The sequence below is a fragment of the Coturnix japonica genome, chromosome 1 (genome assembly GCF_054131305.1).
Source record: "Coturnix japonica strain WE chromosome 1, WE-NBRP24, whole genome shotgun sequence".
NCBI lineage: Eukaryota > Metazoa > Chordata > Aves > Galliformes > Phasianidae > Coturnix > Coturnix japonica.
Window position 1 is genome coordinate 158,074,410 of NC_140663.1, and position 12,109 is coordinate 158,086,518.

A 12,109-nucleotide genomic window follows, 5' to 3' on the forward strand; every position below is an offset into this window, starting at 1 on the left:
AGCAGGGTTAGACTCTATGATCTTCCAGAAGTGCCTGCAAACTTCAGCTATTAAATGATTCTGTGGAATACAAGAATTTATATTTGTGATTACTAATCAAACATTTATACCACTGATTGGTGAAGCCTGTTTTCTTTAAAAGTGAGATTTCAGGGCACATTTACACCTCTTTGATAAAAATCTTTGCATTTGGTAGATAATAACAAGTACAGAAAATCATCTTTTCACACACAAAAAAACCACACACAGTTGAAATATTTTACATTCATGGCTCATTCTTTGTTTGCAGAAGGACTAAGATATGTTTAAGCTTCCATAAATGTTCTCAGTTTGTAAGGAACAGTGATTAGAAAAGAGCAAAGACATTCCTTGTTTCTTCCTTCTTACCTCTGGGTGAATGTAATGCTTCATTTTGGATCTGACAACTTCTTCAATTTACAGTTACCAGCTCCACCTGTGAATCAGTTTTTTATATTCCTTTTCATATGTCACTTTGTGTTTAGATTGCAATGGATATCCTGCAGCAAAGAAACATTCAAATTAAGCAAATAATGCTATCCTGAAGTGTTACGTAGTCCATACTGAATCAAGAAATTCCAGGTTTTGTATCTGAAACCTGAAGATATGTATTTTTTTGCACTCTGTAAATACCACTGTTGCAGATCCTGGTATAGATATCCATAAGGCCAGTTTACTTCTTATTGAAGAAGTGAATGATATCCTGATCTTCAGCAGGCTTATTCATGTGCTCAGCAGAAACTTATGTTTACATGCACACCAGATCAAATCTTCCCCTGGTGACAAACTGGGTGGAACAGCTTTTTGAACACATCAACTATACCCCTTAAGATGGGACTATTAAAAAGTATCTCCTGCCTCAGAGTCACAACATACAGTCTACCCAATGCTTCCTTCCCATCCTGGTTTTCATTTGCAATTATATGTTCAGTATCACTCTTTAATACCATTAGCATTATGCAGTATAATGCAGTTGCAGAATATTGATGGCACTCTGAGTCGACCCAGCAATTACTGTGGAAATGCTCAGAAAGGCTACTGTACATTATAAAAGCATTAAAGTGTGAGCACTATGCAGTAATGATGGAATTATCCTTATTCACTTCCTGCCGATTTCTGAATGTTGCACACAAATTGAATACTAGATAATCATGTTTCTACCTGGTCATTCTCCACCTTTAGACTCTATATCATGTCAGAAACAACTGTGTTTTTTCACTGCAGCAGTTGTGTGGGTTTGACTAACAGAAGCTTGCATACAATATGAAACATTACTATCGTGGAATACATTTCTTGTTTTCTTTCTTTAACATTTGATGAACTCCATTAGAAGAAATATCTGTCTGGGTTAAACCAGATGTTTATCCTCCTCTCTTTTCTACGTCATCATTGGCAACAGAAGATGGTGTTTCAGGAGATCATACAAGCCCTGACATTTTGTATAGTCCCTTCTTCTTGTGCTTCCTGAGTCCCCAGATGTTGTCAGATGTATTAGAAAGTGCATTCTTTTCCTTTAAGTATCTTCATGGATTGGTTGTGTGTGAGTTGTCTGAGACTGTTCTGAAGCCTCTGTTATCTGCATCCACAAGATCTTATAGCTATAAATTACATAATTTCACTACTCACTAGAAACTTACCTTCTTTTACATGTTTTAAATCAAGATCCTACCAGTTTAAACAGTTGTACATAATCCAGGGACTGCACAATTTAATGAGTAGTTGTTTCACAGCTTTGCAAAACTCACCCATAGCCCCTCCAGTCTTCTTTAAAGACTAAGAGATCATGCATCCCTTCTTTGGCTCTTCTTCCTCTTCTCATAAGACATCTGTTCAGCCCTCTTGATCTCTTAGTGTCAATGCACATATTTCCACATGTTTCTCAAGATTTGGCTGTACCGAGTTTTCATAACAGCATATCCTCTGTCTTGTTCTCAAGCACCTTTTTTCTTCTTGATTAATTTTGTTGTCATTCTGGATCCTACTGCACACTGAGCGACTGTCTGCATGCAACTCTGTTCAGACTCCTTCAACTGAGACACATTCCCAGGAGAAAGATTTAGCCCACTCTTGTTCTTTAATGTTATGCCACTGACCTTTAGAGGAGCTGGACCAGTCAAACAATGTATCCAACATGTGATCCCGTTCTTTGTAGAGATCTTTGGTTCTTTGTAGAGCTGTTACACAGCTGATGTTGGATATATTCTTAAGAACTCTTGCAGAAAGGCTCCACCACAGGCTGCTTCAAGGGCAATCCAGATTATTATTTTATGGCCAAAATTGCTTTATAGAAGGCAGACTGATGGATGCAAAGCTATGTGTGTCAGGTGATGAGGTTTATCTCACTTCCTGGTTCAGCTTCATAAGCTACAGAGCAGAGGTAGCCCTTTTTGCAGTGGAGGATGCTGTCAACTCAGGTATTATAAGAAAGGAAAAACTGACTGAGAATCTTTCCTTGAAAGCAGTGTATATATTGCACTTTTCTTTTAGAGCAAAGATGAAAAGAGCTCAGTGCAGCGGGTAGATTGACACAGAACAAATAAAAGAGGTATTTACTGGAGAAACATAAATCTCAAATTCCTGAAAACAGAAAATATATGGACTGTCTTTTAATTTTTTACAGGTGTCACTACAAGATCTTTTGAAATTAGTGTAATCCTGTAGCCACTATCTACTCTTTAGAGAGGAGAACATTTAAATGAATATGTACACTGGCTGTTATTACCTTGTACCACAACAGCTGAGCATCAATTACTTCATCTGGCATGTTTTTCAATGGCTGTTGAGTATTTCTTTCCTTTGCTTATGTTTGAATAGTTTGTCTGAGTACTTTGGCACTAATTTATCTTTTCAACCAGCTGCCTCCTTTGTATTAAGGTTTTTAGGGATGTTTTTCTCCCTGGCTATGGCACTGCAGGTTGCATGCAGACCTGCCAGTCTTGTACTCTAAGAAAAACATGACTGATGGCTTGAGGGAGAAATGGTGGTAATTTCAACAGACCTCAAGCACACGATTATTTCTGCATTTTATGGCTGTTATAGTTTCCTTTAGACTATTTGTTATTCCAGCCACTGATGTTTGTTCTGCCTTTTTATTTTTATTTGCACAGCTCTGTCAACTTTTTGGTATAACAACAACACGAGTATTTATACTTTTTCCCTCTTTAATTATTAATTAATTAGTTCTCTGGGATTGCTTTACAGTTTTCTTTACAGATCTACTCAATCATATTCACCACTGTAAACTGTCCTTTGAAGAACTCACAGGGATATATTTACTGTGTTATATACATGCATTTGTGAAAGATATATGTGCAGTTAATTTTACATCACACTTCTCTGGAATAGGTGGGATGGAATGGCCAAAGAGGTAAGGATATGCTGAAGGAGAATTTCATATGACTTTCTATCAAAAAAGAAGAAACAATGGATCCCAAATGTCATTGAAAGTAACTGGTTTGTATTTTATATTAGTTTTATAATCTGGGTTGCCTTTGCCTTTCGTTTACTGCTACTGTGAACCAGCTCCCTTGGTAGAGTAGGGTGATGACAGCTAAACAAAGCATAGCAACCTGAGGGCTAATAAGAAAAGACTTGATCTCACCATCACTGTTTATGTATGAGTTGGCAAATTCTGTCATTGTCTGGTAGAAACCTTCTGATTATAATTAGTGACAAAATTAAGTAGAGAAAGGGATGTAGTTAAAAATAACACCAAAAAAAACAATCCACCAACCAAATAAACAAACAAAACAAAACCATCCCCCCCAAAAAAAACCAACAAAACAAACAAACAAACAAACCAGGCAAAGGTTTGCTCTTTGGATTCAATGGTCTATTACAGTTGAAGTATTCATGACCTTACCTCATTTAGAAACTGAAGAGTTGGTCTAAGTGACAGTACATTGTAGAAAGTGATCACCCTTTTGTAGTAAAGGAGAAAGAAAAAACAAGCTAAATGTTACTACCAAAGAAATTTCCTTAATATCTTTTTAAAATAACTGAACAGTTTACTGTGATCTCAGTATTTCATATCCAGTAGTGGCAGGGTAGGGGATCTGCTGATTTTCTGAGATCAGTTCCTATCTTACCTTTTATGATAAGAAAACCTAATACTTTTCATTTAAATGTTTACTAAACACAACTGTACTACATTTCTGTAAGATTTTCCTGACTCAAATAAAAAATTCTCACTTTTCCATCAGAATGTAGCCTTTGCTTCCCAAAATCTCAAAGATTCAAGAAACATCTAAGCATATGGACCATGTCTACTATTTCTCCAGCAAAAGAAAAGGTCATTTCGGTATTGCTAAACTGTTTTTTTCTCATGAAATTTTAAAAGAGCGTTTCTTTTCCAGTCTAAATTCTGAAGGCGCAGGGAAAGCTTGTTTTACCCTCCAGAAATGATAGTAATGTTTGGGTGATGATGCAGTTATTTTTTGTAGCACAAATCTCATTGTGAGCCTGAAGGGACTGGCTCATTTGCAAACACTGCAAACCGAAGTGCAGAATACAGTCTGCATACAAAGCCCCCTGGAATTTGTATCATTTCTAAAGCTATTGTTCTGAGGAACAGAATCAAAAACAGAAAAACACGAAACCAGACTGGGTAAAGTACACAGGAATACAGTAATCTATACAATCTGTCAACTAAATCCTGAGATGTGTGCAACTTTCATACCGTAGTATCACAGAATTATAGGGGTTGGAAAGGACCTCTGGACACTGTCTAGTCCAACTCCTGCTGAGGCAGGTTCCTTACAGTAGGTTGCACAAGAAAGAGGCCAGATGGGTTTTGTTTGTTGTCACAGACATCTTGTTCCAGTGCTCTGTAACCCTCAAAGTAAAGAAGTTTTTCCTCATGTTCGTATGGAACTTTCTATGTTCTCATTTCTCCTTGTTGCCCCTTGTCCTGTTACTGGGTACCACTGAAAAGAGCCTGGCATCATCCACTTGACTCCTGCCCATCAGATATTTATAATACATAGATAAGATCTCCCCTCCATCTTCTCCAGACTGAACAGTCCCAGGTCTCTCAAACTTTCCTCATAAGGGAGGTGATCCAGGCCTCTAACCATTTCTGTGGACCTCCAGTGGACTCTCCAGTAGTTCCCTGCCTTTCTTGAACTGAGAAGTCCATAACTGGACACAATACTCCAGATGTGGCCTTACCAGGGCAGAGAAAAGGGGGAGGATCACCTCCCTTGACCTGCTGACCACGTTCATTTTCACACACCCCAGGATCCCATTGGAATTCTTGACCACATGGGCACACTGCTGGCTTGTGGCCAACCTGCTGTGCACCAGGACACCCAGGTCCTTCTCTGCAGAGCTCATTTCTAGCAGGTCATTCCCTAACCTGTACTGATGCATGCATTTCCTCCTCAGGTACAGACTCTAGACCTGCACACACTGAACCTCATCAGGTTACTCTCTGTCCAACTCTCTAGCCTGTCCAGGTCTTGTTGAATGGTAGAACAGCCTTCTGATGTGTCAGTCACTCTTCTCAGCTTTCTATAATCATCAAACTTGCTGAGCGTGGACTCTATCCTTTCATATAGGTCACTAATGAAGATGTTGAGCAAGAGCAGACCCAGTACCAGCCCCTGGGAAACACCACTAGCTACAGGCCTCAGTCTGAAATCTTCACTGCTGCTCGTCAACCTTTAAGCTCTGTCAGACAGTTCTCGATACACCTCAGTGTCTGCTCATCTAATCCACACTTCCAAAGCTTACCTGCAAGGATGTTATGGGTGACCTCATCAAAACTCTTGCAAAAGTCAAGATACACAGCATTTATTGTTCTTCTCTCATCTACTCAGCCTGTCATGACATCATAAAATGTGACCAGATTGGTAATTAGCCTTGGGGAATCTATGTTGACTACTTCTGATAGCCTTTTCTTCGCTTGCTTGGAGATGACATCCACAAGCTATTCCACCACCTTTCTGGAAACAGAGATGAGCTGATTGGTTCCTAGCTCTGTCTTCTTGTCCATTTCACAGACTAGAGTGACACTAGCTTTCCTCCAGTCCTCAGGCACCTTTCTCATTCTCCATGTTCTCTTAAAGATGATAGAGAGCAACTTGACAGTCACTACTGTCATCTTCCTCAGCACTTATGGGTGCATCCCATCAGTGCCCGTGGATTTGGTACATCAAGTTTTCCTAGGTGATCTCTGACCAGATCCTTCTCAACCAAGTGGAATTTTTCCTTCTTGTAGACTCTCTCCCTTATTCCCAAGGGATTCCCAAGGGGCACTCTTATCAGTAAACATCAAATTATAAAGGTGTTCAATAACTGCCTTTTCAGTGTTCTCTGTTATCAGGACACCCACCTCATTCAGTAGAGAACCAAGTTTCCTTAATATTTCTTTTGCTCTTTATGCTTCTCTTAAAGAAGCCATTCTTGTTATTCTTGACCTCCCTCATCAGATTTAATTCCAAATGAACCTTTTCCATCTTTGTGGCTTCCCTGAATGCCATGACAATTTTGCTCTATTCCTACAACTGGACAGACCCCTTTTCCACCTTCAGTAGACTTTCTTCTATTTGATTTTTTCCATGAGATCTTTTCTCATTTATGCAGATTTTCTGTCACCTTTGCCTAATTTCTCACTCTTAGAAATCTGCATCTTGAGCATGGAAGAAGTGGCACTTGTATGTCAGCCAACTCTCTTGGGCCCCCTTCCCTTTCAATACCCTAGCCCAGAGGATAACTCCAAAAAGGTCTTTGAAGAGGTTGAAGTTGGTGATGTTCAGAGTTGCAGTCCTACTTCTTGCCTTATTTCTACCTCATGGTCACTGCATCTAAATCTATCCCCAGCCTTCACAGTCCCAACCGGCAGTGTCACCCATAGTAGTCTAACCCTTAATTCTCACCCATAAGCCTTCTACTCATTTGTAATTCATTCTTAGTCAGCACTCAATGCATTAAAGTTGTTCTCACTCAAAAAAAAAAAAAAAAAAAAAAAAAAAAAAAGCAACTCCACTGCCTCACCTTGCTGGTATGTCTTTCCTATAAAGTGCATGGCCATCCATGACAGCATTCCAGTCATGGAGGTGTCCCCCATGCCTCTGTGACTGCAATAAGACCATGGCCCTGTGACCACACATAGATCTCTAATCCCCAGTCAATTGAAATGGTGTGAGCATTGCTATTTTGAAACCTTATCTAGTTCTACTATCCCATATAACCAGGATTCAGGAAAATGGTAGATTAGACATGTTCTCAGCATTGTCTTAAATTCGTACTTCCTCTGGCATCATGTAATATCAGGTCATTTTATAAAAGAGCCAAGATGTAATTTGTCCACCAGAAAGCAGCTATGTGATGGGGTTGCATACTTGTTAGTATCTGAGTCAGACCTAGTGTGTTCAGCCACTGAAAGGGACACATGAACTGGTAGTCATCAAATCATAATTCATATTTAGGGCTGAAGTCTATGGTTCTGGCCTTTACATATAAATGAGAAAAGTATTGTATCTTCTTTATTGCTCAGTGCTAGATGACGAATAGAAGGACCTGTTTTGTGCTCTGAAATCTTTAATGGCTTCTAAGTCTATTATCATCAACTATAGCTGTCAAATCAGTCATTCAAACTCTCATGGTGTCATAAGCATAATAAATATTAAACAGTTTTTCAGAGCAATTTTAATATGTTGTGTTCTTCAGCTAAAAAACTTTTTTGATATAGTCAGTAATGCATGGGCATTAAAGGTGGAAATGTTGTGGTGCTTGATAAGGATTAATGTGTTTGTTTATTATGTTGGAAATTAAGCCTTCTTGAGCACCTTTACAGCTCTTAAAAAATCACTTCTCAAGGCTCATTCATAACAATGTATAAGTTAGATGTCATAATCTAAACATGTCATTCTAGATTCCCCTTTTACAAAGAAAAATATGCTCTAGAGTGTGATTCTTATTACATACTTGAAGCCAGGTTTGCACTGCATCTGTCACACAAGGGATAAAATCCTGACTCAGGTGTTGCAGACTAAATGATGTCCACACTGCTGTCACCCTTTTGTGAAAACTCACCAAATCTAGGTTAGGTCCAGTGTTCTGTATATCTTCTGTGATGCTTCCTAGGAAAATGTTCTGTAGGGTAGCATTCAGTTCAAAGTGACCAAAATTAGTAGGGGGCTTATTTCATTGTGTAAAAATTTACTGGTTGTGCTGTGTGAAAAAGATGTGGGAGTTGTTGGATCTATAGGGATGTAAGATATTCTTATGAGGCTAATTTGGGTACAGTGTGCTGTACTGTCTGTATAGGGAGGACCACTTTGCCAAAAACACCCAATGCTTACCTCTGATGGAGCTAGGTAAGCCTCAAAGAAGGGCATGCAGTCGATCTCTATCCCAGAAAAGGTTGCATCTGTTTTTCCACTGATTGTAGGGCCAGGAAAAGTACACAGACTTGTAGTTTCCTAAACTAAAACCAATGAATTTCTCCATAGATACCAGAGACAGGATTTGACCTGCTGTCACCCTAGGCTCTTTGTGTTATACTAAATAAGATTGGATCAGGCTAGGGCCTGATGGTGTGGAATATATTTTGTCCATGCAGATGAAGATAAGCTATTTTGAAGAGATCTCTCACAGAAAGACATAGATGAAGCAGCTCAAATCAGGAACAGGAATTAAACAGTGTGTACTGCCAGTGTTTGAGCCTATTCTTTACAGCAATTTAGGCTTTCTTATAACAATTTTGTGTGTGTGGAGAGTTCAGGCATGCAAGACTGTGATTCTTATAAGGCACTGTGTTGGAATTTGCCTTCTTTGGGTATCCTTGGGGATATCCTTCCTCCTAGAAGAGTCAGATGGTTAGAGCACTGTCACACACAACAGAAATTATTTCCACATCTGAAGGAATTCAAACTCTCATCTGCCAGGAATGTATCTTAAACACAGAATGTAGCATGGTCACAGGTTAAATTTGTATGGGGGATTTCTAAACTCTGTTCTTCACATACTGTGAAGTAATTTTATAAGAATGTTATCTCTGGTTTTGTCTTCCATGCAGTGTAATCCTGGTGGCATGTTATTGTCCGTCTGGAAACTCCAGTGCTAATCTTATCTTGTAAAACATAGCCATAGTTTTACATAGTCATAGCTAGGTTTTCTCTCACTAAGGCATAGACAACAAAACAAAACAAAACCCACAAAACCTTTATCCAGAAAGATATTGAGGCCCTGGAACATGTCCAAAGAAGGGTAATGAAACTGGTGAGAGGTCTGGAGCACAAGTCTTATGAGGAGCTGCTGAGGGAGCTGGGATTGTTTAGTCTGGAGAAGAGGAGGCTTGGGGAAACCTCATTGCACCCTACAACTTCCTGAGGGTAGGTTGTGATGAGGGGGGTTTGGAGGAAATGGCCACAAGTTTTGCCAGAGAAGATTTAGATTAGACATAAGGAAAACTTTTTCTCTCAGAGAGTGATCAGGCACTGGAATGGCTGCCCAGGGAGGTGGTGGAGTCGGCATCCCTGACAGTGTTCACGAGGCATCTGGATGAGAAACTATAAGATATGGTTTAGTGGCTTGTGGTGATAGGAGTATGGTTGGACTAGTTGACCTTGTAGGTCCTTTCCGACCTTGTGATTTTGTGATTCTATGATTCTGTGTTCATGATAAAGCTTTACTGCATCTCTGTGTCCATAACCTACACTGTTTCTAACTCCCCTTGCTACTATGGTCAGAGAAACATACCAGTCCTGCTTCTGATCTGCAAGTTACACCTTGCTTCACCCTCTGTTCAGTGAATGCGCTATGCAGGTCTGTGCATATTGTTCCACCCTTCCAAGTGAGTTAACAAAATCTTGAATAGACAACTTGCCAATCAATCACAGCTGTCTCTGAGGACTGCTTTGAGTGGTGTTTCAGCAAAGCAGCTAGATGAGTATGCATACTGATCAGTCCTCCAACAAGGCCAGCCCATTTTCCCCTCTGCCTGAGCAACGATCTGTATTTAATATGAGAAGACAGTAAAAGCACAAATATCTGTTTGCAAGAAAGACTACTGGGTTATCAAACCCCAGCAGATTAAACATATTTTCTGGGTGCTGAGTGAGAGCCACCCTATTCTCACTTCTCTCTTCTCCATGAGTTTAAGCAATTCAGAGGGATTGATTTTGGTAGTTCCAGTCTGAATCACTAATTCCTTTCTGTCATTGTAAGAGGAATCCAATTACCTAAAACTGGGTTTCAGATTTTGCAGTGGAAGCCAGGTGTTTAACCTTTAGTTATTGCTGTGCTCCATACTACGATGTTAAAGTCCCTTTGCTTAGCTCAGGGCTTGAATTATATCTTTTCCCTAGCAATTTCATTCACATTGTTAAAAATTTTGAATCCACCAAAGTCAAACAATGGAAACTTTATGTATAAACCATGTGCGCTAAAGCTAGTTATGAAATACCATTGCTGACTATTACATATTATACCTTGAGACCCTGGAACTCCAGCACCCAAATAATCTTCTTAATCAGTTCATTTAATAAGTGTGTATGCTACTGTGAATAGGTTTCTTCTTGTTGTGAACAGGGATGCACAGGCAGATCAGGGTAGAAGGAAAAACCTCCGGAGGCAGTTAGTGTGGCTGAACTGACATATAGCATTTCCTTCAAATGTTACAAGTGAACATACAAATACTGTAAATACAGCATCGTTGGATACTGTGGTCTTGAACACACCTTTGTGAGGAGAGAACTGTCATTAAATATAATGGTATCAAGAGACTTTCTGAGATTTCAGTGATTTGCAAGTTCATAAGTATAGAATATTTTTATATTATAAATTCATAAACTTAAAAAACAAGGTAGATGAAAAAAATTCAAAAAATAATACTGCCGCTTAACTTAGGACTAGAACCCCTCTATATAGGCAAAATATCCCAACAATGTACATCAAATTCTTCTTACACATATCTAACTGTTACAAATCCCCTTAAAAATGTCACTCAAGACTCTTTCTATACATCTGGATTCCATAAGAAAGATTCAGATTCACACAGATTTTAGACTGAGATTGAACATCTTTGCTGCTGATGTGGACAGGGCACCCTCAGTAACTCTGCCAGTGACACCAAGCTGAGTAATGCGGTCAGTACACTTGAAGAAAGGAATATCATTCAGAGGGACCTGGTCAGGCTGGAGAGGTGTACCTACTTCATGAAGTTCAGCAAGGCCAATTGCAAGTTCCTGTACATGTGTCAGGGCAATCCCAAACATAAATGCAGACTGGAAAGAGAATGTACTGAACATTCCTAAGAAGAAGGACTTGAGAGTGCTGGTAGATGAAAAACAGTGTGAGCTGGCGATGCAAGCAGGCAGTCCAGAAAGCCAATCATATTCTGGGCTTCATCAAAAGAAGCATGTCCAGAAGACTGAGGGAGGTGATTGTCCCCCTCTGCTCTGTTGTCTTGATAATCCACCTGCAGCATTGCATCTGGGCCTGGGATACCCTGCAGAGGTAGTCTAGAGGAGGCCACTAGGATTACCAGAAGGCTGGAACATCTCTCCTTTGAAGGCAGATTAAAGGAGTTCATGTAGTTTAGCCTAGAGATAGCTCTGACAAGAAGATATGGTGATCTTCTAGAGCTTAAAGGGAGCCCATAGGAAAAGTGGGGAGAGACTATTTATCAAGGAATGTAGTGATAGGGCAAGGGGTAATGGCTTAAAAATAAAAAAGAACAGGTTTAGATTAGACATTAAGAATAAATTCTTCAGTTTGAGAGTACTGAGGCACTGGAACAGGATACCAAGAGAAACAGAGTGCCCCATCCCTGCAGGTGTTCAAGGCCAAGCTGGATGGGGCTCTGAGCAACCTGGCCTAGTGGGAGATGTCCCTGCCCATGGCAGGGGTGTTGGAACATAATGGTCTTTAAGGTATCTTCCAAACTTACCTACTCTACAACCCTGAGTTTCTGTGATCCTTATGTAATCACAGTGTCACTTTATCTTGAGGATGCAAATAGAATTTACAGTGACATGGCTATTCAACTGAAGCTGCATTGTGCATATAGTTGCCTTTAACTACTTCATTCTTCTCTTTTGTATACTTCAGGAATGCTACCTTTAATGATGTAAACGAGAATGGC

The 12,109-nt window shown here is 39.7% G+C and overlaps 1 long non-coding RNA gene across 3 annotated transcripts in view; it reads right to left on the minus strand.

The window, feature by feature from the left end:
* The window catches only part of LOC107308229 (uncharacterized), an 80,190-nt gene that overhangs the window by 24,788 nt on the left and 43,293 nt on the right, over positions 1-12,109 (minus strand). For all 3 annotated transcript variants that reach the window (XR_001552695.2, XR_014948935.1, XR_014948936.1), the window contains exons 2-3: positions 3,881-3,938; positions 388-518 (exon numbers count right to left, since the gene is read on the minus strand). This is a non-coding gene — a long non-coding RNA (uncharacterized LOC107308229). The remainder of the gene's footprint in view (positions 1-387; positions 519-3,880; positions 3,939-12,109) is intronic.